The sequence below is a fragment of the Pseudonaja textilis genome, chromosome 7 (assembly GCF_049901715.1).
Source record: "Pseudonaja textilis isolate UNSWEBS1 chromosome 7, rPseTex1.2, whole genome shotgun sequence".
NCBI lineage: Eukaryota > Metazoa > Chordata > Lepidosauria > Squamata > Elapidae > Pseudonaja > Pseudonaja textilis.
The window spans coordinates 23,870,865-23,897,761 of record NC_141996.1 but is presented as its reverse complement, the minus strand read 5'-3'; the positions used below and the strand labels follow the sequence as shown (position 1 = coordinate 23,897,761).

Below are 26,897 nucleotides of genomic sequence, written 5' to 3'. Positions count from 1 at the left end.
CCAACGTTCCATGTAATCCAACATTCTGTATCATTCATTAGTTGTCCAGATGCAAAACTCAAAAGTAGGGTAAGACTCCCTTGCATTCCCTACAATCATGATTTCCTTTTCTTTTATTCTGGAAATAACATAAAAATAAAAGATTAGCAATCCTTGATAGCTTGTTATGCTCCCTTTAAAAAAACTGAATTGGTGGCAACCAATGCTTTGCTGATGGGAGCAAATTAACTGCTGTATATATTGTATAAAGATGTACTGTACCAGCATTTTTTGTCTGTCTTGAATCTTCCTGCATTTAGTCTCAATTGATAGTCCCAAATTCTATTTGTTAGGGAGAAAAATACTTTTTATCCATATTTTCCATTCTATGATTATTTGATAAACATTTATATGTGATATGCCCTTTTCCTATGTGTAATTTCCTTAATCTTAAATGATTAGGTTTAACAACTAAAATTGGTGTAATTTAAAACAAAAAACAAAAAATAGAATTTGGAGATATTTGCCTTTTCTATATCACACAATAAATAAACAATAATAGAACTGGATGATGCTTGAATCATATATCATTCATAAATGAGTGGAAAAACATAGCTCTATATAACATTTTAGAACATGCTTAAGTTTTCTTCCTATAATAATTACACCAGATCTGTAAGGTGGACCGCTGGTGCATCTTATGACAGGGAGAGAAAAAGGCTTGTCCAAAAGTACTTTAAAAGAACATAGCTAATATAGTCATAAAATTTTGAGAATGGATACTCTATTCTAATTCTAAAGAGTTCTAACTCTTCTTAAGAAGAAGAATTCTAACTCTTTTTTAAAATCTCCAAAAATGGAGAGTCCACAAACCTTGTAGGTAGCTTATAGTGTCAAGATTCCAGCAGTTACTCCAATTAAATCATGAGCCTCGAGCCACACTCCCAAAACTTCTTTGGATTTTATTAGAAGTTAACATTCCGGCATTTGCCTGGGCACAGCTGACTCTGAGATATGTCATTCACTGTCACCCTTGAGCCTGCTTTTTCCCCCACCCTTCTGGGTGTATCATCCAATAAAACACGTCCATAGCCAAGAGTAATCAATTATGCTCTCCAATTAGATTTTTTCGTGGCAGAAGCTTCAGTCATCTTATCAATCTCTGAGGAAAATATGAATGGAAAGTACTTCTGATTCCACACTGCTGCCTGCTCTTTGAAACTCCCCACTCCTTTCTGTTGACAACTATAAAATGTGTATACAATATGTGTTATGAGTTGACATATAGTTTATTATTCCTGTGAATCTTTCTGGCAAGTTCTTTCTTTCTTATATAAATTAAATCTAGGTACCTGAAATGTATACCCACTATTTATGTTGTTAGATCAGTAGCAATGAGAAATCGTACCTGACCATCCTCTGTGTGGTACCCTTTGTACCAGAACATTGATATCATGTTTCACTTCAGTTTTCTTGTTACACAAGAATGGTGTCACCAGTGCAAAATAGAGGCCTAAAAGAGAATAATAACTTCAGTAATACAGTCCAGGGATAGATGAACTTTTCTAAAAGCTTATAAGTTTGTTTTATAAATATCCACACAACAAGACAATGATTTTCCAATTCATATTTCAGCTGTTAGGAAACTAAGATCTTTTAAATCTGAAGTTATTGTGTTTGGATAGGTCTGATATTTTCTATTCAGAAGTACTATTTGATTTACCATATTGGCCATCACTATGCACTAGATCTGGCCTGTGGGGCCATCCTGGAAACAGCAAAGGACTGGCCCATGGTGCCTCTGCCAGTGAGGGTTGCAGGAGTCTGTCACAGCCGAAAACAGAGCTCGGGAACCCATTTTCGCTGGCAGAGTGCTGGGCCACCAGAGACGCACCCAACATGAGCTGATGTCAAGCTAGCCACACTAACCCTGGCCATGCTCCCCCTGCACCCCCAAGGTCAAACACAACCCTGATGCGACCCTCAATGAAACTGAGTTTGACACCTCTGCACTAGAGTTATTTGAAAGAGAAGTTTAGTGGCTAGGTAGCAACTGGTTCCAATGATCATTCTGATCTGTGCAGGTCTCCTAGGGAAAAGAGATCTATGAAAATTCATAGAATTTACTCTCAGGAAAACTTAGGTAGAATGTCAAGTAAACATAGATAAAAGTAATTCATATTCCATTTCGAAGGTGGATGATACTTAATTCCTTCAGATGTCTTTCTAAGGAGATCTCTCCAATATATTTTTATATTCTGCATGACATTTTTAGGCCTAAATTGCGTTAACTTTCTCCTTTTACATGTAATTCTGCCTAAGATACTTACCAGAAATCCAGTTCCAATGTGCATAAGCTCCAACAAGCATAGAGAGAGAACAGTATTCAAATCACCTTTCTAGATTGCATTTTAGTGCCAAGGCCCATATTTCACTGTCTTTCTGTGTTTCAGCATTAGACATTTATCAATGCATTAGTTGGTTTTTGTTTTATTGTTTTTCCTAGTTTTTAAGAGTTTAGACAACCATTGGTCTAAAATGGCATAGGCTTCCTGCCTGAGCATCAGGGTGTTGTTTGACCTCAGGGGCCAGGCTGGGCGTGGCTAGCTTGACATCACTTGTGTCAGGGTTGCCTGTGATGGCCTGAGTGCTCTGCCAGTGAAAACAGGCTCCTGGGTTGCATTTTCGGCCGTAATGCTCCCCTGCAGCCATTTGCCAGCAAAAACGGAGCTGGGGTGGGCCACATGTGCCCCCTGGTCTCATTTTTTGTCTGTTCTGTTTAATAATTAATTTGCATGAATTGGGTAAAACCAGATAGATAACATACCGGGACAAGCACCCACATTCCTACATATTGATAGCTTTGTAACATCCCAGTCTTTCATCCTCATAAAAAGCTAAGAGTTTATAAAATCTAAGAGTTTATACTTTAGCACCAGCAAAATTTAATGACCTATGGTGTATTTGGATGAGAATAATTCATTCAAAAGTTCATCACATTATCAAATCTTTGGGCTGTCATTACATTTCAACCCTGTCTAAAGCAAGAAGAACACAATGATAATTTTTTAAAAGAGTTTATAAACACATGATCCAAATAATTTTGATACATGCAAGAAACTTCTGAAAAATGTGAAAAAATATTTTCATATCCTAATATGTCACTGCCTAGAGTCATGAACAATTAAATACAGTTAAAGTTATTTCTGAATAAATATGTTGGGTTGCACTGTTAGTATAATGATAGCAACTCTAATCATTTAGCCACCATATCACAGTGAAAACATTTTTGAAACAGGTGCCTCTTAGTTGTACCTAATAACATAAAACTGCCAGTATAAAATAACCTTTGAATTTTTTTATAACACTAAATTGCTTTGGACTGATTTTGGAGCTAATTGTCTAATATCCTAAGGGAAGTATCATTATAAAATCTACCTTCACATCCCAGATAATTTTAAAAACTAGGTCAGTTGACAATGCTGTCAGTCGCTACATGGGGCCAAGCTTACCATAATTAGTAATACATTTACATTTTATAAGTGCCATGAAAAACCTTCATTCGCCTCTTTCGCTATTACATAGTTTCAGCTCTAACCTGTATTTTTAAACAGCTGTGACTGTAAATATTATATAATTAAACCACATATTTATTTGTTCTGCTTTTTCTATTAATAAACTTGAATTAGTATGCCTGGTTAGCCTTTTGTATTCTTATTCCTTCCCTTTCTTAATTTCTTTCACCTAATATGGAAATGCACCACCTGTGTTTAGGAACTGTTAAATCCTTATAGAGAGAACAGCACTACTTTTAAAAAGAAGAAGTAAATTGCTCCTGAAGTAGTCTAATATAAACAGTTAAAGCTCAGGTGTTAACTACCTCCTCTTGCCAACATGTTTGCTAATGAGTTCTAATCAGACTTGGGAAACACTGGTTTTTGAAGTCTATTTCAGTCTACAATAACTTCCTGCATAGATTTTTTTATGGAAACTAAGTTTATCACTGCAACTGCAATTTAAACTTGTTAAGACTTTTACTTGCTCTTAATAATGTTATCCATGCTAATCTGTCAGAACTGAAATATTAAACAGTCCCCAAATGAATAAAAACTTAATACATTAAAATTATATGTCAAATGTTTCTTCAAATGAAAGGCTCTATTTCTTTTTGGTATTGGATATCCTTGGTATTAGCCTGGTCCTCTAATCAGTATTTTCAGTCAAAATGTCTGCCCTGAGACCATTGTGTGTACAGCAGTTCAAACTCTGCTATAGTGAAATTAGAGAAGCAGGATTAGGAAATGAAAGTTAAGGATAGAGATGCTATTTCTGAGTGATTAGCTAAGAATTGAGAGGTTGCTATCCCTCTAAGTTTTAAATTCACAATTTCAAGATGAGTTGACTGAAGCCATAACAACTGAATTCAAAATCTATAATTATAACTATTGGGAGCATTTTCATTAGAGGTATCAATATCTTTAACACCTTAGAGGATTTATTATCAATCTATAATGTAACAATCCTTCCAGGTCAACTGTAATTGCTTTCTCAAGGAATCATGACACACTAAGGAGTAAGTTTTACTATCAGCTGAGTAATGGCCAAATAAGGCAACTTGATATTACTAATAAATAATCCTTCTTAATATATAAACAGACTGAAATTACAATATCCCTTTTTTGTCACTCTTTAGCCAGTCTAAATCTGACCTTTCTTTTGAGCCCATCACCCAGGAGGCTACAATATCTGCCTTTTTTCATTCTGTCCTCCAACAGAAAATAAGGCAATGACTTCTTTCCCAACACCATGGTAAATCTCAATTAGATAAAACTTTTACCATAAATTTGGTAGAAATATAGACTTTGATAGTATCTTTTCATTAAATTAGGCTTGACACAGTTCTTATCCATTGCTCATGAATAGAATTTGCTAGCTTGATTATATACACTGCTCAAAAAAATAAAGGGAACACAAAAATAAGACATCCTAGATCTGAATGAATAAAATATTCTTATTAAATACTTCGTTCATTACATAGTTGAATGTGCTGACAACAAAATCCCACAAAAATTATCAATGGAAATCAAATTTAGCAACCCATGGAGGTCTGGATTTGGAGTTACACTCAAAATTAAAATGGAAAAAAGCACTACAGGCTGATCCAACTTTAATGTAATGTCCTTAGAACAAGTCAAAATGAGGCTCAGTGTGTGGCCTCCACGTTCCTGTATGACCTCCCTACAACACCTGGGCATGCTCCTGATGAGATGGTGGATGGTCTCCTGAGGGATCTTCTCCCAAACCTGGACTAAAGCATCCCCCAATTCCTGGGCAGTCTGTGGTGCAACGTGGTGTTAGTGGATGGAGAGAGACATGATGTCCCAGATGTGCTCAATTTGATTCAGGTCTGGGGAATGGGCGGGCCAGTCTATAGCATCAATGCCTTCATCTTGCAGGAACTTCTGACACACTCCAGCCACATGAGGTCTAGCATTGTCATGCATGAGGAGGAACCAGCGCCAACCGCACCAGCATATTGTCTTACAAGGGGCCTGAGGATATCATCTCAGTACCTAAAGGCAGTCAGGCTACCTCTGGCGAGCACATGGAGGGCTGTGCGGCCCCCTAAAGAAATGCCAGCCCACACCATTACTGACCCACTGCCAAACCAGTCATGCTGGAGGATGTTGCAGGCAGCAGAATGTTCTCCACGGCGTCTCCAGACCCTGTCAAGTCTGTCACATGTGCTCAATGTGAACCTGCTTTCATCTGTGAAGAGCACAGGGCACCAGTGGCGAATTTGCCAATCTTGGTGTTCTCTGGCAAATGCCAAACATCCTGCACGGTGTTGGGCTGTAAGCACAACCCTCATCTGTGGACATCGGGCCCTCATACCACCCTCATACCACCCTCATAGAGTCTGTTTCTGATCATTTGAGCAGACACATGCACATTTGTGGCCTGCTGGAGGTCATTTTGCAGAGCTGTGGCAGTGCTCCTCCTGTCCCTCCTTGTACAAAGGTGGAGGTAGCGGTCCTGATGCTGGGTTGTTGCCCTCCTACGGCCTCCTCCATATCTCCTGATGTACTGGCCTGTCTCCTGGTAGTGCCTCCATGCTCTGGACACTACGCTGACAGACACAGCAAACCTTCTTGCCACAGGTCACATTGATGTGCCATGCTGGATGAGCTGTACTACCTGAGCCACTTGTATGGGTTGTAGACTCCGTCTCATGCTACCACTAGAGTGAAACCACTACCAGCATTCAAAAGTGACCAAACCATCAGCCAGAAAGCATAGGGACTGAGAAGTGGTTTGTGGTCACCACCTGCAGAACCACTCCTTTATTGGGAATGTCTTGCTAACTGCCTATGCTTTCCACCTGTTGTCTATTCCATTTGCACAACAGCATGTGAAATTTATTGTCAGTGTTGCTACCTAAGTAGACAGTTTGAATTCACAGAAGTGTGATTGACTTGGAGTTACATTGTGTTGTTTAAATGTTCCCTTTATTTTTTTGAGCAGTGTATATTCAGATGTTAAAAATAATTTAGCACACTTGAATTTTTTTCCCATGAACTGTGTAATTTGCTCAGCCTCGAATTGTAAATAATGTCTCTTTGTATTACATGTATTTATTTTATCTATAAAATCTAAGAGACATATTTGGGTTTTCTTCTCTCTCACTTTTCTCTCTACTGTTTCATTCTTAATATTTCTGTTCCATTCTGATGACATATTGGGTTTCTCAGAAAAGTAAATATATAATAAAAATATAGAACATCAAAAGCATAGAATGATAAAAATCAGAATAAAATCTATTAAAAACACAGTCACCAGATGTTATATATAGTGGCCATCAAACCCACAGTGTACACTTCGAAGGTATACAGTAAAAAATATCTTTATCACAGCATCCTAACCTTTGGGAAAAAGAATTTCATAGAATTGAAGTGGCCATTGAATAGATCCGATTTTTCATTTCCATCATCCAAACCATTTGGGTCAGGAAACAAAAGCACATATTTTCTTAAAAGAATTCTGAACCATGTATGGCTTTACAGGTAATGACCCAGAGCTGGTATTCAGCAGGTGCTGACTAGTTTTGGAGAACTGGTAGTGGAAATTTTGAATAGTTCGGAGAACCAGCAAATACCACCTCTGATTGCCCCAGCCCCCATCTATTCTCTGTGTCCCGAGTCCCAGCTGATTGGCTAGGTCTTCTTTTATTGCCCTGCACAGGAGAAAGGAGTTGGTTAGTGGGTTGGGGAGGGAATGGGATTTTGCATTATCCTTCCCCTGCCATGCCCACCAAGCCATGCCCGCCATGCCCGCCACGCCCACCAAGCCACACCCATAGAATTGGTAGTAAAAAAATTTGAATCCACCACTGTAATGACCAATAATTTAAACTGTACCAGGAAGCCTACTGATAGCCCAGACAGTTCTCACAATATAGTTACTTCTTTGCTAATCATAAACTGACCCCAACCTGGCTAACAGTCCACTGCATTCTGAACCAATTTTGGTTTCCATATAACCTTCAAAAACTACTTTAAGTAGACATTAGCAGAAATCCAAACACAAAGTTGTGAAGGCACATATATAAAGTGATTTACCTTCGTCTGATTTTTTTAAATCTCAAAAACTTGACATTTTAATAGAGGTGTAGAGATTTTCTATAACCACTGTATACATGGATGTAATCTTTTGTTTTCTTCTGAGCTACCAGTTTTAAAAAAGTGTCCTCTTAAACATCTTAAAACATTAGCTTTAATTCTTTAAAGGAATATTACTTTACTATCATTTCAATTATATATATATATATATATATATATTAGTATTAGAGATAATACATTTTATGCAACACACTTCATCTAATAGTTACCAAGTTTAGGTGACATTACATCATTGCACAATTAAATAACAGATATCCAGTCATTAGTGCAAGAGAAACAAAATATAGCCCTCTCTGAGGGAAATGAGTGATAAGAAATAAGAAATATAAACAAAGTAATGATAAGATTAATTATTTTTCCTAGGAATTAAACAGAAACAATCCAATGCAAGCTATCTTGAGAAAACAACTATTGCTAGACTATTGATATATACCAATCTAAAGAATGATGATATGTAGCCTAGAAGACCCCAAACTTTACAGGAATTTCCCCACTCCAGACTATAAACAATCTGGGGAAAATGTTACCTATTTTTTAAAAACTCCTGATCCACTTTCCACTGGCAGAGTGAAAGCACTACTAAGATATTTCTCTTCACTTTACCTGCACAAACTTTCAGGTACGGTTAAGACCTTGTGATATATAGATGTCTATGGAGAGTCTCAGTCATCCAGGTTGAACTGAAGCTTCTTGGATGACAAATCACATTAATCATATTAAGTGATCATATTAAGAGCAACTGCGTTCTTTTCGCCGATGATGTGAAGCTATTCACCACCACCGACAATACTGCTACCCTTCAAAAAGACCTCGACTATGTATCAGAATGGTCAAACAAATGGCAACTTCAAATCTCAACAAATAAATGCTCTGTCTTACATATTGGCAAAAAAAATCAGAAAATAAAATACAAGCTGAATAGTCAAGACCTTGTTGATGATCCAACTCTGTCAAGGTCCTTGGAGTTCTCATCTCTAATGATCTAAGTGCTAGAGCCCACTGTAACTACACAGCCAAAAAGGCATTAAGAGTTGTTAACCTAATCCTGCGTACTTTTTCTCCGGTAATATCACACTACTAACGAGAACATACAACACATTTGCTAGACCAATACTTGAATACAGCTCATCAGTCTGGAACCCACATCACGTATCAGATATTAACACAGTCGAGAAAGTCCAGAAATATTTCACAAGAAGATTTCTCCACTCTTCTATTCGTTGCAGAATACCTTATGTCACCAGACTCGAAATTCTAGACCTAGAAAACCTAGAACTATGCCACCTTCAATCCGATCTAAGTATAGTATATAAAATTATACATTGCAATGTCCTACCTGTCAATGAATACTTCAGCTTCAACCATAACAATACAAGAGCACACAATAGATACAAACTCAAGGTAAACCACACCAAACTTGATTGCAGGAAATACGACTTCAGCAACAGAGTTTTCAATGTCTGGAATTCTCTACCTGACTCTGTGGTTTCTTCCCCAAACCCCAAAAACTTTAACTTTAGACTGTCTACTACTGACCTTACCCCTTTCCTAAGAGATCTGTAGGGGGCATGCATTAGTGCACCAACATGCCTACTGTCCCTGTCCTATTGTTTCTTTTTATTTTTCTTATATGTATCCATAACTATGTTTATATAGTACTTATACCTGTTATCTTATAATCGCTTGAAAAACTAAAATAAATAAAAAATAAATAAATAAATGAAATGAAATGCCTTCAAGGAAAAAGTCCCGTTGTCAGTCTGTGCTCCATTCAAAATCCAAGAAAGAAATACTTAGACTCCATAGATTAGAGGAAAGATATCTTTTACTGAAATTTGAAGTGGAAGCTACAGGTAGAATTCTGAATCTGAGAAATTAGGCGCGCAGATCACATATACAAAGTGATGGAATTGTTCCCACCCCCCAAAGTTCAAAAGATTCTTCCAATTAAAAGTTCTGAATATGATCATGTGGGCATCTTCAGGTGGTGATGAGGCCTCTGTCTGTTGACCTTGACATATTTTGATAAAGATTCGCAGTTGTGCAAAGGAAAGGAAGCTAAGCAAAGAAATAGAAACTTAAGAGCAGGAATTTATACTCCCCCCCCCACTCCTCATTTTTTTTAACACAAGAATGTAACACCTCCAGCTCTCTTCCCAGACACAACCCCTCCCCCCGTTACTCATGGCAGCCGAAAGATGCAAAGCAGCAGAAAAGATCTTGGAGGCTGTTATCTTTTGTTACCCGTTATCTTTTGAAAAAGCATCTTTGTGATATGTACATTAAAATTAAGTTTATTGCATAATATAATTTTAAATTATGTCATCACAAAAGATGCCTGACATACTCAGGCATGTTACCCTTAATGAAAATAATTAGTTTTATAAAAGGGAGTCATACAAATTCATTTTTAATGCACCATAAAATTTGAGAAATTCTGAGGTTGGCTTACAGAAATAATTTGTCTACCTGTTTAATCTTTTCTTCAATTCCAAAGTGTTATGCTATGAGAAAACAGCATAACCACAAATGCATATGAACATATGGATTGGCTCATCCCTACACATTAACAAATTACATGATTAAAAATTCCTAGGCTAGTTCATATAAGGAAATGTTTGATATTAAGAGATTAAAACTGCAGAAGTGGAAATGTAATAAAATCAGCTAAATAAAGCCATCCGACCAGTGGTGGGATTCAAATTTTTTTTCTACCGGTTCTGTGGGCATCTCCAGTCAGAGGTGGTATTTGCTGGTTCACCGAACTATTCAACATTTCTGCTACCAGTTCTCCAAAATGACATTTGGATAAACTGAACCATTCTGTGAAGGACATTTCACTTGTGGAGCACAGAAAATGAAAAAAAAATTCTCTTGATGATCTTATATCAACATTTGGGGAGGAAAGGGGAAAGGGAACAGAATGAAAAGAAATGGAACAGAAGAGAACCAAAGAGGAACGGGTCTTGTAGTATTGTAACAGCATGTTTCAAATGACAGTTTTAGAGACAATTTTAGGCAGCAGTAATGTATCAGTAATCCCGTTTATTATTAATACAATAATTGTCAGGAGAAAGGGATTTTTTGCTCTTACAGCTGCAAGCATCATAGTACTTCAATTTGTCTTTAGTGCTAACAAGGCCAGGTAGCTGACAGAAGCATTTGAACCATTTGAATAAGATTTAGTGTCTTGTTCTGGATCTAACCCAGAAGCATTCCTCAGCATTGCTGCTTCTCACAACATTTAACTAAATTGCACTTGGGATACTTTACATACAAAATATACTCTGTTAGTGAACTATGGCTTTCTCTTGTTCCTGTATTAAGCAACACTCACATAATTAGAACAGTTGGCACTGAGAGAACTTATCCCAGGAACTTATAGATTTGCAGAACTTAGAGAATATTTGGTTGTGGTGAGAGTGGTGATAGAGGAGGAGGAGAAATTGAACATGCATTTGAAACTAAATTTAGTTGTTAAGAAGTGATTAAGCTTATTTAATTTGAGGCTCAAATAATTGATTTTTTTTTATTTGTATTCTTTTCAAAGAGTACATGAACTGATCTGTGCATTTAAAAAGAAAATGAGTTATTGATGTGTTTGTGATTTTGATAAACTTTGCTGATGCTTAACATTCAAGATTTACAGGATCTACTTAATTTGAATTGATAGCAGAGAATGAAGATATACAGATAAAACATTTTGTTTTTCCCAAATGACTGCAGTGGGGGAAAATTAATTGGCAGACATCCATTCCTTGAATGAACTTGGACAATGGTTTTTCTACATATTTTGCCCCATCCTCCCCTAATTTATTCATGGGGACCATCCAATGATAATGATCATCTAATGGCATTTACTACCTAAGAAAATGCCTTAGTGATGAGACTAGGATTCTTCTAAAGTTGCAGATTATATTTATGTTGGATAGGGAAAACATTCATACCTTGAGAGCTGTAAAAGCAATATAAAAGAAAGCAATTTGTCACATAGTCCATGGTTTGTCCAAGATTCACCACCCCAAGGTATAGTGATAATTGATTGATTATGGGCCATCAAGATATTTTCAATTCCTTGCAACCATATAGATAGATTATATTCATAATGATCTATCTCAGTCTGGTCTTTTGGGTGTACTCATCTCTAATGTAATTGAGCCATCCACCTTGTTGCTGATCATCCTCTTCTCTTTCCTTTCAACTTTCCCAGTATTATAGCATTTTCCAGAGAAATGGATCTTAATGTGTCCAATACAGGATAATTTGACTCTGGTCATTTATGCCTTGAAAGAGAATTCTGGATTGATTTTTTTAAAGATCCATGTATTCATTTTCTTGACTGATTAACTGCACCCATAGAAACAAAAAAACCAGCGATAACAAAGAGTGGTTTGGTAAAATTTTAAAACTAAAACTTAATTGAAATAACCCAGTTAAAATGGAACTCTTCCAAATTACAATTTATTAAAATGTAAAACTGGGAATACGGAACTGGCTCTGTTCCCAGGTCTGGGGTTGGTGTTTGTGCAACCTCTGTCATTTTTTAAAAGGGCTGTTGTTTCATTATTATGTTTTTAATTGTTTTAATTGTATATTTTAATGTTGTAAGGGCTCAGAAACTTTTGGGGTTGGCAGTCATAATAAACCTAATAATAGTAATGATAATTTGTAGATTGAGAAAGTCAGAGATAAAGACAATGTGACTGAAAGTGTTTTCACTTATCTTCCCATAACAGGAGAGATATTGTTTTGTGGTTAACAATTATAATCACAATGAATAATTTTACCAAATACATCCAGTAACTGGAGTTTGAAAAGTATACATTGCTAAATATTCCATAGAAGAAGAACTACTTTTTTTCTTCCAGGAACTGGAAAGTGAGAAAATGTTTGTGGTCAGATCTGTTCCCTGCAGATTGGGATAGGGAAAGGAAGTAGACCAATTATTTATATACTACTAAAACACTCAACTGAATGAAATGGTGCATCGTAACACAAATCTTTGTCAACCAAGGTTCCTTTAATGGGCTAACCTACAGAATGTGTAAAAGATCTGGGATCCATGACTTGAAATTGAAATCCATGAGTTGAACTTGGGCAGATTGTATAAAACATTTAATGACATAAAATGATCATAAAGCATTTTAGGACATGAGACAAAATGTCATAAAACATTTCCCTTGGTCCGCTCCTGATGTCTGATCTGTCATACAGTTCACCACAGTCTATTTTCAAGGCAGATGCATCTTTGAATATTTTCCTGAATTTTGAAGAACTTTTCAAGTACATCACAAGTTCTGCCATTGTTGGAGGCATTGAGGAATCTGGTAAGGAAATATCTCTGAAATGATGGTTCAAGGGATCATGGGTTATCTAGTAGGTTCTAGGCAACAGGCCTTCAAGGCTATTTTTGCTTTTAATGGATAGACTGTTACAACAGTAGAGAGAAAATGAACAATTATAGATTAAAAAAACATTCTTACATAGGGGATGGGGTTATAAAAAGGCAGATTCATATTTGTAGGGGGTGCCTCTGAGTCCTTGTTTATGCACTTCTCTTAGTAATTTGGAAGGCCAAAATACAAGATCATCCTTCAATGCCTTTCTTCCTTGAGCACCTGCAAGTTCCTGACCAGATGTTTAAAAAAAATCAGCACACATGGTGAGAATCTTTCTAATATTCAGTGGGCAAGACTAATTGGGGTTCTATTTCTTGCATGTTTACTAAAACATTTTTATTGTATGTCACCCAGGATCATGTTTGGAAGATGGGAAGCTATATAAATATGACAAATAAATAAAAACAAGTTTTTGATCTGTTACTATTATAAAGGAGAGTGAATCAACTCATCCTGTATATAGCCAGTATTCTGGATAAATCTCAGAGCATCCAAGAATAGACATCAATAAGATGGCACTTAAAAGTGACCTACAGTTTCTTACCATGAAGTGCATAATTTGCTCAGTTGTTTCCTTGATTTATTTATTTATACCCCACTTCTATTAACAGCAGACATAGGGTGAAAATCAAGAAGAAAAAAGTACCATGTCAAGGCAAGATCCTGCATGGGGTCTATCATGAACAGATAGATTTTATTACCATTTTCATTCAGACTTCTATTTTGATAGTATGTCAGAACCACCAGTTTCCTTCTTTATGTAACACAAGGATTAAAATCTCTTTGATGTAAATGAGATTTGGAAAGAGTTACCTCTGAAAATAGAATATTAAGTGGTCCATTTATAGAAGCTACCAAGTTTATAGCATGGTACAAAACTTTCTTGAGTACTCCAGTAAATGTTATATAATTAAGTTGCTGTAAAATACAATTGGCTTCAAGTAACCAGGGCAAGTTGGAGCTATCATTTTTCTAATTAATTATAAAGACACTGAATCAGATAACTCTATATGTGAAAGACTCTCATATAATTTGAATAATTGAGATACTCTATAGCGATCCTTTTAATTTCATAGGTTTTGTGGGACTAAATATCTCCTATATCTTAAAATGTAACAGGATAATACAACATTTTAAAAAATGACACTATGTAGACACTACACAGTGACATTTTTAATATTTGAAATGCAATTGAATGATTCTATTAATGTCAAGAGGCATCTCACAAAAAATGCCTCCATTTTTTTCTTCGTTGCTAACATAGGAGCAATAGAAATAGTATGTTGATTACTCATGCATTGACTTCAATTATATAAGGGAGATCACCCACAACCATACTCAGAAAGCTCTGAAAATAGAATACAAGCATTCAGGTCTCTGAGCTCAAAGATATTGTGACATGTAGTAACATAGAATTAAATTAGAGATGTTTGTAACCAAGGGATAGAATTACATTTCATTAACATAACTTCTGTATCCCAATCTCATGGCTGTAGGTAAAAGGAATGTTTTTCAAAGCTTCTAAAAATCAGGAAAGGAACCAAACATATCTCCAGAGATATTTCCAAGTTGAGATACAACCAAAAAGGCTCTTCTTCATTTTACATGAGTGCATCACTATGAGCAGACCATATCTTGATGAATTAACAGGATGGAGACAAGGTCATTGATACCACATCAAACAGAAATTTTTAGGTGGTAACCAGCAATTTCAACTGGGAATACATTCAATGCAACAATGGTAAAAATACTTGGTTTCCTGCAGGGATAAGATTTATCTACCACAAATCTAAGAACTGCATTTTATAACAATGGTGGCCTCTAAGTTACAAAGATAGCCCAAAAGACAGCATTTCTAATGGCTGCTGAAGTTACAACTATTTCCAAATATCACCCTGGAAACAGACAATTGGGAGCTTTGAATGGAAGGACATGTTTGAATTAGGTTCTGAGTCTTCACTCAAGTATATCTTTTAGCAGTCACAGTGACTATGATGAAATATAGTTCAAATTCCCAGGAGGGAGAGGGGGAGGAGGCAATGCATACCTGATAAGCAAGAGACAATTCAGACAGTTTGTGTGAGAGTAAGAAGGTGAAGGTGAACACCTCAGGAGTTAACAGAATAATTGTCAAGGTTTCGACTGATGAACCCAATCAAGCCAGCAAATCGAGATGATCAGATTTCTTTAAGCATAACTTTACTGAGTACACCATTTCAGCATGCATTAAGCAAAACCAAGTCTAACTAGTTCCTGTGGTTTTGGACTAATTAAAGAATGAATTTTTTCCTCCCCACCTTCAACTAGGTCACATTGTCCAGTTAGGTATTCTGGTGTTACTATGAAATTCCTTCTTGGCCTTACCAGATATCTGTTGAGATGACCTTGGTTCTCATGGGATGATTTCTGTTGTTGTCTGGGCTGGCATTCCACCCCTCCCCCCACCCAGTCGGTAGCCAGCTGAGAAATGAAAATATGGCTGCAACAGCAGGCATGTTTCGAAGTTTGATAATAACAGAATCGAAAGGGACCTTGGAGGTCTTCTAGTCAACTTCCTGTATATCCTATATATCATCCAAATCAAGTAGCTGTCCAGTCTCTCCTTAAAAGCCTCCAGTGATGGAGCTCCATAACTTCTGAATGCAAGCTATTCCACTGGTTAATTGGTCTCATTGTTAGGAAATTTCTCTTAGTTCTAGGTTGCTTCTATCCTAAATTTTTTCCATCCATTGTTTCTTGTTTTGCCTTCTGGTGCTTTGGAAAATAGATTGAGCCTGTCTTCTTTGTGGCAGCCTCTAAAATACTGGAACACTGCTATTATGTCACCCCTAACCCTTCTTTTCACTATACTAGAGAAACCCAATTCCTGCAACCATTCTTCATATGTTTTAACCTCTGGGTCCCTAATCATCTTTGTTGCTTTTTTCTGCATATTTTCCAGAGTCTCTACATGTTTTTTTTTATAATATGGTGACCAAACTGGATGCAGTATTCTAAATGCAGTCTCATAGAATAACAGAGTTGGAAGGGACTTTGGAGGTCATCTAGTCCAACCCCCTGCTCGAGCAGGAGAGTCTATTCCAGATATTAGTCTCTACTTAGGATCGGGACTCACAGCTCCTGGTTGTGAGGCAAGAGCTCCATCTCTAAGCCACCACACAGCTTACTAAGGCTTTAAAAAGAAGTACTAATACTTCTTGTGATCTTGATGATATCCCTCTGTTAATGCAACCTAGCCAACTTGCATTGGCTTTTGCAGAGTATATGCTTGGTGAGGATGGTGATGGTTTACTTTAGTTTGGGCAATTTTACTAGAGCTTGATACCTGGAAACAACTTTCAGGTCAGCTGTATGACTCCATTTATATTTTTATTTAATTCAATTTGATTTATATAGCCACACATGTCATCTGATGCTGAAGACAACACCAGAAACAAGAATGTTAAAAAAGAACTTTTATCGATTCTGACAGAGTATTCAAGAACCTTTTTGTCTTTGAGATAGTACAGCTATCTACTTCACAAAAGAAAAAAGAGACAGACAGGGGTGGGATTCAAATTTTTTAACATCCAGTTCTGTGGGTGTAGCTTAGTTGGCAGGCATGGCTTGATGGTCATGTGACCAGGTGGATGTGGCTTGGTGGTCATGTTATTGGCCAACTCAATATCACTCACATCGAGGCACGCATCTCCTCGCCTGGCCTCTCATGACTGTGGGGATGCTGCAGCAGTCATAAACGGTCATAAGTCACGTTTTTCAGTGCCATTGTAACTTTGAATGGTCACTCCACACAAGCAAAGTACCAGCAAAGGAGGGGGGGGGGGAACTCCAGAGATGTTCCTGAGACAGGAAGTCTAGTCCTGCCAAGAATGTAATAAGGGTTAATGGAGAGGCAGTTTCACCAGAATTTTTCTTCCTGTCTTCCTTACAGGATTAGGCCAGTAATTTCTTCTAACAACCGGTTCTCCGAACTGCTTAGAATGTTAACAACCGGTTCTAGCGAATAGGTGCAAACTGGTAGAAACCCACCCCTGGAAACAGGCCCTCAAGACCTGCTATGCTGCCTTCTTGGGTGGTGATGATCTTGGACCAATGAGAAAAGAATGCCAAGATGATGTAGTCCCAGCAGAGTCCCCCAAGGCATGAAGGTCATCCTACTACACAACTAGCTGGAAGCTGATGTTCACTTTACAATAGCAACAACAGCAAAGGCATCATTTGGTACTATGGGAAAATGCAGTGAACTATTGCTGTATTTTACAAAGCAAAATACATAGATAGACAATATAAATATAAGATAGAATGCCAGATGATCAGCTGCTCAGGTTGAATGGTATTTAACATGCTACTGAAGGTTCTTTGTTAAAACTAATGAAGTTTTAACTTAGTTAGATTAAAGCCTCAGGTCTTCTAATTTCTGAATCATTAGTAAAAGGCAAAAGATTTATATGATCTGAAGAGAAACCAGAATACCACTTAGCGGACATCTGATTGCTAATGTGGCTAGGCAAAAAAAATATAACCGAAGCTGCAAGGATAGAATTACATGGGATCATTGAGTGTAAGATGTATTAACCTGATAAAGTTCAGTACAATGAAAGATGAAAGAAATTGATTACCTATTCCCATCTTAGATATCAGCAAATTGAAATGAACAGGAACTGAATATTTCTGGTCACAAGGTCATATTTTTTGCTCAGGACATGAAAAAGAAGGAATGACATTGTTTTCATAATCAAGAAGAATATAGCAAAGATATTACCTTGGTGCAACACCTTCAATGGCCATGTTAATTGATGTAGAAATTGATAAATGAACATTCAGCAAGACATACTGCCAAAGTTAGAAATAGTAAGGAGGAAAATATAGTTGGACTGAATGGCTTAGGAAACAGAATGAAGCAGGAGAACAATTCAGTAGTTTTTGTCAATCCAATGATTTCTTCATTGCTAACTCAGTCTTGAAAAACCAAATAATACCTAAGTATATACATGGGCATCACTAAATGGTGTATGCAGAAATCATATTGACCATATTATTTGTAAACGAGGTGGAGCTGTTCAATGCAATAAAGGGTTGGATGTAGAACATATCAAGAACTGCTTTTGTACAAATTCCAAGCCAAGCTAAAATGGAAAAAGAAAGCCATCCAGTTTCTATGATATGATGGGGTGTTTCTATCTAAGTAATACCAGTAGTTATATATAAAATTGTAGCCATGCATATGAATTAATACCTGTAAATGTTATGGAACTTGATAAGCTATTTTGTCCTCTTTGAGTGAAATATGAGTGATCCATTTAACTTCAACACCCTGAAGCTGATGATAAGACGTTTCCTGATAAAGCCAATAAGAAGCATTCATGAAACTGTACTACAATAGAATCTTCAGGTTATTTTCATTATTGCCTAATTTTATAAAGCAAACCACTAAATCACTGGGGATTTTAGGTTGGAAAGTATATACAATTGCTATTTTCCTAAGCAACTGATTAACAAAGATCTTTGAAACTATTAATATAAATGTCTTGAGGGTGAAGGTAAACAGAAACATTTTTCTTGAGAAAATGTATTTATTTTGTTTTGCATTTTTCTATGGAATGCTGAGCATATAATTTATTTTTATATTCCAAGCAACTAAGTGTAGCATCATATTAGGTTTGTTTTGTCTTTTGCTGCAATTTCCATTTTTCCAGAGTATTAATAAGAATGTAGATGGTGTTTCAAAAAAACCCAGGTGCATGTGGGAGGATTTTCTTTAATATTTGTTGATTGAAAGAGAAAACAATTTTTTCTTCATTTTTTTGTTAATGGTATATGATTTTCTTGAAAATTTCTGATTGGCAAGTTTATACTCTGTTATTGAAATGACTTAGAAGAGGGCACAGTAAGAGGTTTTTATTATTATTGTGGGCTCTATTTCCTTTAATATTTAAATTCATAAATAACATGTTTTGTTCCATTTAAGTGCCTATATTTAATTTTCTCTAGCAATTAGGAGGACTATGTAATGACATTGAGAATTACAATGCTAAAAAATCCTGCAATAAGTTAGAAAGATTGCATACTTTTACAGGAAAGGTAGCTACAGAAAAGTTTTATTCTAATAGACAATTCAGTATGTGAGAGTCAAAGAAAACTTTGCATTTTATGAAATGATCCTGAACAATTATCACATATATAGAATTTGGTCTTTGGCATGCTATTGCAAACCATCCTAAATATGGATGAATGATGATATGTCAGAAAGGAAACCATTTGGCAGGATGTGGCAGATCTGAAAATTAGCATGAGCTAAGCTTGTTTCACAGTGAGTTTGTGTCAAATTGGGTCAGTGCATTTATAAATCAAGTGTGGTATGGCTCAAGGAGTTTTGTTACTAGAAGAAAAAACAAACAAGTTGTCCTTCTTATTCTGTTTAGAAAGTCAACTGGAGTGGTGACTAAAATTTAACAGTAACAATAGGACAGCATCCTGTCAATTTATTTAAAACCAGAAGACAAACCTAAAAGTGGCACAACAATTAATATGATATGTGAACTGCCTTCCCCAAATCTTACTTCCTGTGGCTATCACTTCACTATCTCCCTAATATTAGCAATGGCCCAATGACAATTGTTTTTCTCTTAAGAGAGATCATACATCATCTAATCCACCATCACCCAAAACTAGGCACGCACGCCCCTAATTACCTTAATTCCAACTACAACTGGCCTTACATGAAAGCTACTCAATGCAAGAAGCCTCGTAAATAAAATACCTGAATTTCTCCTCTTACTAAATACGGCTAAATTCGACATCATATTTGTCTGTGAAACATGGCTCAACGCATCTCTCCCTGACTCCATTACCACAGTAAGAGACTATTATGTTTATCGATCAGATTGTGGAATCTGTAGAGGAGGTGGTGTTGCTATCTTCTATAAACAGTCCCTACATCTAAAAAACATCCAAGTTACCCAAGAGCTTGCTCTTCCTGAGACCATCATCTGTGAACAGTCCTTAAACATTACATTTCGATTCTTACTATGTTACAGAGCCCCTGATTATGACATCCAACATGTAAACAAGTTAAATTCACTATTAACATGGGCAACCTCCTGCCCACATGCTTTTATCTTTCTTGATGACTTCAATCTACCTCATATTAATTGGACCCTAAACGAATGTACAACTGAACCCATACATGCAACCTTCTACAATGCTGTAACAAATCTGGGACTGGAACAACTAGTAACCAACAACAACTTAACAACTCCCTCAACCTTATCTTCTGCAACAGTTTGAATTCAATTTACGGAATACAAAAAAAAAAAAACTTTTCCAACAGTGATTGATTTTTGTCTCAACATACATCCCCACAAAAATCATCATATCGACGGGATACCCAATTATAACTTCAAAAAAGGCAACTATGATCTTATAAACAGTGATCTCTCATCTCTCGATTGGCAAATTCTATTCACTGGGTGCAATACTGTCGAAGACCATTACAATGTATTTTTACTTGAAGTCAAAAGAGTCATCAAACTATATGTACCAATAACAACTTCCAAAACCAGAAAAAACAAAATACCCATAAATAATAAGGAAGCTCCAATCCAAAAAGAAATCCCTTTGGCAGAAAAACAAATCTGGTCACATTGCCAACTTTAAAAGTCAATGCAAACATTTATGCCACCAGATAAAGACAGAATGCACCAATTATCACATTAAACAAGAGGAAAATCTTCTACGCACCAATTCCACCTGCGCTTTCTACAATTTTGTAAACAACAAACTTAAAGACTCCAGGTTCATTCCCACCCCTGAAAAATCCTAGTGGCAAAGACTGTAACGGTGACACCATTAAAGCCAACCTCTTTAACACATTCTTTGGCTCAGTCTTTGTAAACAGCAATGGATCAGGCCCAATATTTCCTACTCAAACCACAGGCAACTACAATGATCTAATACCAGACGTGGTATTCAGCTGGTTCTGACTAGTTCTGGAGAACTGGTAGTGGAAATTTTGAATAGTTCGGAGAACTAGCAAATACCACCTCTGATTGGAGATTTTACAATATCCTTCCCCTGCCACACCCACCAAGCCATGCCCAAGGAACTGGTAGTAAAAAGTTTTCTCCCACTACTGTCTAATACATATTGATTTTACAGAAGATAATTTTGAAAAAGCACTATGAAATCTAAAACCATCTCTATCTATTGGACTGGACAGAATATGTGCCTACTTCTTAAAAAAGCTATCCACTGCCATAGCACAACCTCAAAGCATAATCTTTGAAAAATCTTTCAGGACCAACTCCTTGCCAAACCTATGGTAACTAGCCATGGCCATCCCCAACTTCAAAAAGGGAGACCCCAGCCTAGTTGAAAACTACAGACCAATCTCTTTATGTTGCATCACCTGTAAAGTCATGGAATCAATTATTAAACAGTCCATTATCATCCACTTAAAGACAAACAACCTACTCTCTAACAAACAATTTGGTTTCAGAAAAAAACTATCCTGTAATCTGCAACTCTTACACTGCAAAAACATATGGACTACACAACTTGATCAGGCCAAAGCAATTGATGCTATTTACATAGACTTCTGTAAAGCCTTTGATTCAGTGGTACATGACAAACTACCCCTAAAACTAAAATCTTATGGTATCTCTGGACACCCGCATAACTGGATAGATGCATTCCTGTCAAACAGGCAACAAATGGTCAAAATAGAGAATACCCAATCGAATCCTGTACCTGTCAACAGTGGTGTCCCCCAAGGCAGGGTTCTAGGACCAACTCTCTTTATACTCTCCATAAATGACCTCTATGATCATATTAAGAGCAACTGCATTCTTTTCGCTGATGATGTAAAGCTATTTAACACCATTGACAATACTGCTACTCTTCAAAATGACCTCGACTATCTATCAGAATGGTCAAACAAATGGCAACTTCAAAACTCAACAAATAAATGCTGTCTTACATATTGGCAAAAAAAATCAGAAAATAAAATACAAGCTGAATAGTCAAGACCTTGTTGATGACCCCAACTATGTCAAAGACCTTGAAGTACTCATCTCTAATGATCTAAGTGCTAGAGCCCACTGTAACTACATAGCCAAAAGGGCATTAAGAATTGTTAAGCTAATCCTGCATAGCTTTTTCTCTAGTAATATCACACTACTAACTAGAACATACAAAACATTTGCTAAACCAATCCTTGAATACAGCTTATCAGTCTGGAATCCGCATTACATATTGGATATTAATACAGTCAAGAAAGTCCAGAAATATTTCACAAGAAAAGTTCTCCACTCCTCTATTCGTAGCAGAATACCTTATGCCACCAGACTTGAAATTTTAGACCTAGATAACCTAGAACTACGCCGCCTTCGGTCTGATCTAAGTATAGTACATAAAATTATCTACTCCAATGTCCTACCTGTCAATGAATACTTCAGCTTCAACCACAACAATACAAGAGCACATAATAGATACAAACTCAAGGTAAACTGCTCCAAACTTGATTGCAGGAAATATGACTTCAGCAACAGAGTGATCAATGTCTAGAATACTTTACCTGACTTTGAGGTTTCTTCCCCAAAACCCAAAAACTTTAACCTTAGACTATCTACTATTGACCTCACACCTTTCCTAAGAGATCTGTAGGGGGCGTGCGTAAATGCACCAAGATGCATAGTGTCCCTGTCCTATTGTTTCTTCTTTATTTGTATCCATTTCATGTATTCATAACCATGCTTATACTTATACCTGTTATCTGATACTTGCGTGACAAACAAACAAACAAATAAATAAAACAAGCACATTAGAAGTTTGAAGCACCCAGTTTTCCTCCATTGCCACTATAAAATATTACTAGCTGTTTCTCCTGTAATGAAACAATGAAAGGGACTCTTGTGTTTGCACTCTACCGATTTTTTTTAAATAGCAATAGCACCAAAGGCATTTTTTTACATTTACTTATGTATAAAATATCTATATATTGCACTATTTAGTATCTATATATACTAAAATTTATCTGATTGTTAACTAGATTATTTTCATTCTAAGTAAGCTTTGGGACTAGGACACCTGTGAGTATTCAGTAGTATCACAATTACAGGATTGTAGAACATATTTAGCAATAAGATTTTGAAATACTGATAACTCACTTATATCTGAACTAATTTTCCACATGAATATCTCAACTTCACAGGATGGCTATTTCTTCACAGGGTTGTGACATTTTGTTTCATGATATATTAAAAGAAATGACATTTAATCATGACAAAACAATTATTTCCTTTTTTCAGTACACATTATTTTTATTCTTGTTGCAGAATATTTGTTTTCAGCTACAGAATATAATCCTATAGTAAAACTATACATAAGTTATATTCTAATTATCTTGGACTTCATCTGATGAACTGTTCATGCTATCATCATGGTGATATTTTACCTCAATATATTTGGTTTTTTTAAAATTATGTTTATGATTTTTGGAGATAAAACTAGTTATAAATAACTAGTTACTCCTATTTCTTGACAGAAATAGTTTTGAAATCTGTAGCACAGATGAGGTGAAGAAAAGAGCCTGACTGCCTGCTAAACAACTATGCTACATTCATATGAAAACCACAAAAATGTGAAGAAAATGAACGCCTAAACAATAGATCCCTTTAACATTTGTCACTGTGACAAGCAAAAAGTTAATTGGCCAAAAATCAACTATAACTATCCTGTTCCAAACTGTCTTTATGGTAGAAAAGATAAAAACAAGATAGGGTTTTTTGAAATACAAAATGGAATAGGTAATTAATGGGCTTTATTTTTACAAAAAGCAGTAATTTGAACTCACATTTGTCCCACTGTATAATTAATAGCAATTGGTGTCCATAATTGCACATCCAAACTTGTAATAATTATGTTACCCTAGAATACCTTAGAATATTATGTTACCTTGGAATATCTTGTTCTCAAAATTGTTGCATTATTACTTATGAAATTAAAATATAGCACTTGTTCTCTTTCTTCCTTAAATAAAACAAACATTTAAAAAGTGAAAGAGCCTCTCATAGATCCCACAGCAAGTGGCAATGACTGGGAAGAACAAATATTTACTTTCCAAATATAAAAGAACAAATATATGGAAACTCCTCACTGGGGAACAAAAAGATCAGGAAGATAATCTCACTGACAAACAAAACAGTTGCTGGCATGGGTGCACTATCTCTGTCTGTTTCAATGAATGACAGAGAAAAGACTTATAACTCTAACCAAATCTTTCTCTGACTATTTGACTGCATATTGAAAACACACACACACACACACACACACGGGGAGGGGGGGGAGAGGAGAGAGAGAGAGAGAGCACTCTGGGAAATGTTACTTAAAATACAACCAAAAGAAGCACTATAGAACCGGTGTGTCAAACTTGCGGCCCGTGACCCAGATGCATCATGTGCTAGCCACGCCCATGCCCAGTTTAGTGAGGGGGGGAAATTGTGATATGTCATGTGATGCCGCTATGACAACCCAAGTTTGACACCCCTGCTATAGAATTACTAGCATAATTTTATTTGTTGTTGTGTACAGATACTAGCACTTAATGAGCAAATAAATTTCATTTTTGGGAAAAGTTATTATTTCAAGTAAGAAATGTGAGAACTAATCCTCATGATAATTTGAGGCAGCCTTCATTTCACAATTTTTCAACCCGTTCTTCTCAGACAACGTTTTCACTTTCAGGATTTTTCACTCACTTGCCAATCCAAGATTAATTCATTCTCACACACATTAATTCTTTAACTTTTTCATGTATAATCAATTTAGCTATTTATAGTTACCTGCCAATGTTTTGAGGAAGGTAAGAGTTGTTGCACCTGCACATTATGAATGTTTTTCTTTTTCTCTGCACTAGATAATAAGGAGCCTTCAAATGGAAACTGTCCCATTCACCCTTCAAACAGAACATTCTTTGTGAAGAATATATGAGGTAGCTACTAAAACTCTTAATTATATCCAAACCAATGCCCATACTATAAAATGACAGGAATGTCAAATGCAACTTTTATAAAAACAAAACTAGATTTCCTGGTATTTTTTGTTATTTAGCTGTTATGGTAAATTTCAGGACCAATTTTTCAGCAATTATTTTAGCACACCTGCTTTTCTTTTTCATGAATCTGTAAAGGAAGAGCTTAATAGCAAAATTATTCATAGAACCATTTTTTTATTTCTAGACTTCTCTATGATTGCTGTTGTAATCTTCCTTATGGAACTGATTCCATGATTATTTCTTATTCTTCTTCAGCTGTTGTTCACCAGTTTCTCAGAATGTAAAATAAATAAATAAGGTTGTATAGTTTCCTATAGCTTCCTATTCATGTAGTTAATTGCTGGTTTCAATCTTGTAATACAGGGCTGTCAAACTCCCAGCCTGCATGTCGGACGTATCACATGCTGGCCATGCCCACGCCCATCCAATACATCACATGATGCCACCGTGACGTGAGTTTGACACTCCTGTTGTAGTAAGACTAGTATTATTTCTGAGTATGAACTAGATCTCATCAAATCACTTGTATGCAGAGGACTATTTCATATGGTACATTTAACATTCACTCTTAATACTAATTGTAGGGTGCTAGTTGTAGAGACAAATCAAGATAAACTGAGGACTACCCACAGCATGGTTAGCTGAAAGGCAATCTAATGCAAATATTTCCCACAGCTGCGAGGTAATGAACCTGTCTTGAAAAAATCCCTAAGAAAGATTTCATATTTAAGGCTACCAAATGAGGATTCCAAAAATAGAAACTGCCAGAAACCATATATTACTGCTGTTCATATAAAAAGCGGATGTCTTTAGAAAGCACAAATTATGTACTTCAGAACTTTATATTCTTATAGCTCATTGACAGACATGCTACAGCAGCCTTTCCCAACCTGTGGCCCTTTAGCAGTGGTGGTATTCTATCGGTTTGGCCTGGCTGTGCTGAGCTGGTAGCAGCGATGAGCAGCGGAGACTGAACCAGTTCTCTCCACCGCTCTGCTGTTGGGCCACCCACCCGCTTTGTCTCCCATACTCACCTTTATCCTCTGAATTTGAAGTGCAGCTGCTTTGCAGGAGGTGAGTTTGAATGCCTCTGTGCTTGCGCAAATGCCTCTGCGCCTGTGCAAAGTGCATGTTTGGTGCATATATGCAAAGTGTGCACATGCACACAAAGCGCGCCCACCAAGCCATCACCCACCAAACCGGTGGTAAAAGTATTTGAATCCCACCACTGCCCTCTAGATATTTTGGATGCTTAAATATGCTGATCAGAGATGGAGAACTGAAGTCTCCATCAGAGGAGAGGGATGGCTCCATCATAACCAGAGGGATGGCTGCCCTACAAACTGTCAATACTATGCAATATAATTTCAAAAGATGACAATGCATCAAAATGATGACCTATGGTTTCTATAAAACCACATAATGTTTAGTCTTTTACATAGCACTTCTTTCCAAAGGTTTTTAAAAATGCTTCTTATATTTTGTACCTTCTTCAAATTTGTGTCAAGAGCAGCATTAAATCCTGTATTTGCAATGACCCTCCACAAATCTGGCAAAAACAACCAGCAATTAGTTGTTTTTATGGCAATACATTTACAGTATAAAAGAGGTTGGGAAACCATTTCTGATTTTGAACTGGAACATGACAGAAGGTTGTATTATGTGTGTCTCTCTTATCCCTCCAATTCCACCTTGTGTGTTTCCTTATCTCAGCAATAATATGAAAACTTGAGCCAGATCATACAGGAGTATTAAAAGAATATGCTGCATTAGAAAAAGGGAGAAGAA

At 36.4% G+C, this 26,897-nt stretch overlaps 1 long non-coding RNA gene across 1 annotated transcript; it reads left to right on the top strand.

Annotated features, from left to right (window-relative positions):
• The first annotated feature begins 12,932 nt into the window (after window positions 1-12,932).
• On the top strand, window positions 12,933-23,711 carry LOC148125268 (uncharacterized). Its single transcript, XR_015744408.1, has 3 exons — window positions 12,933-12,985; window positions 13,221-13,320; window positions 23,601-23,711. It is a non-coding gene; the product is annotated as an uncharacterized LOC148125268 (long non-coding RNA).
• The last annotated feature ends 3,186 nt before the right edge of the window (window positions 23,712-26,897 follow it).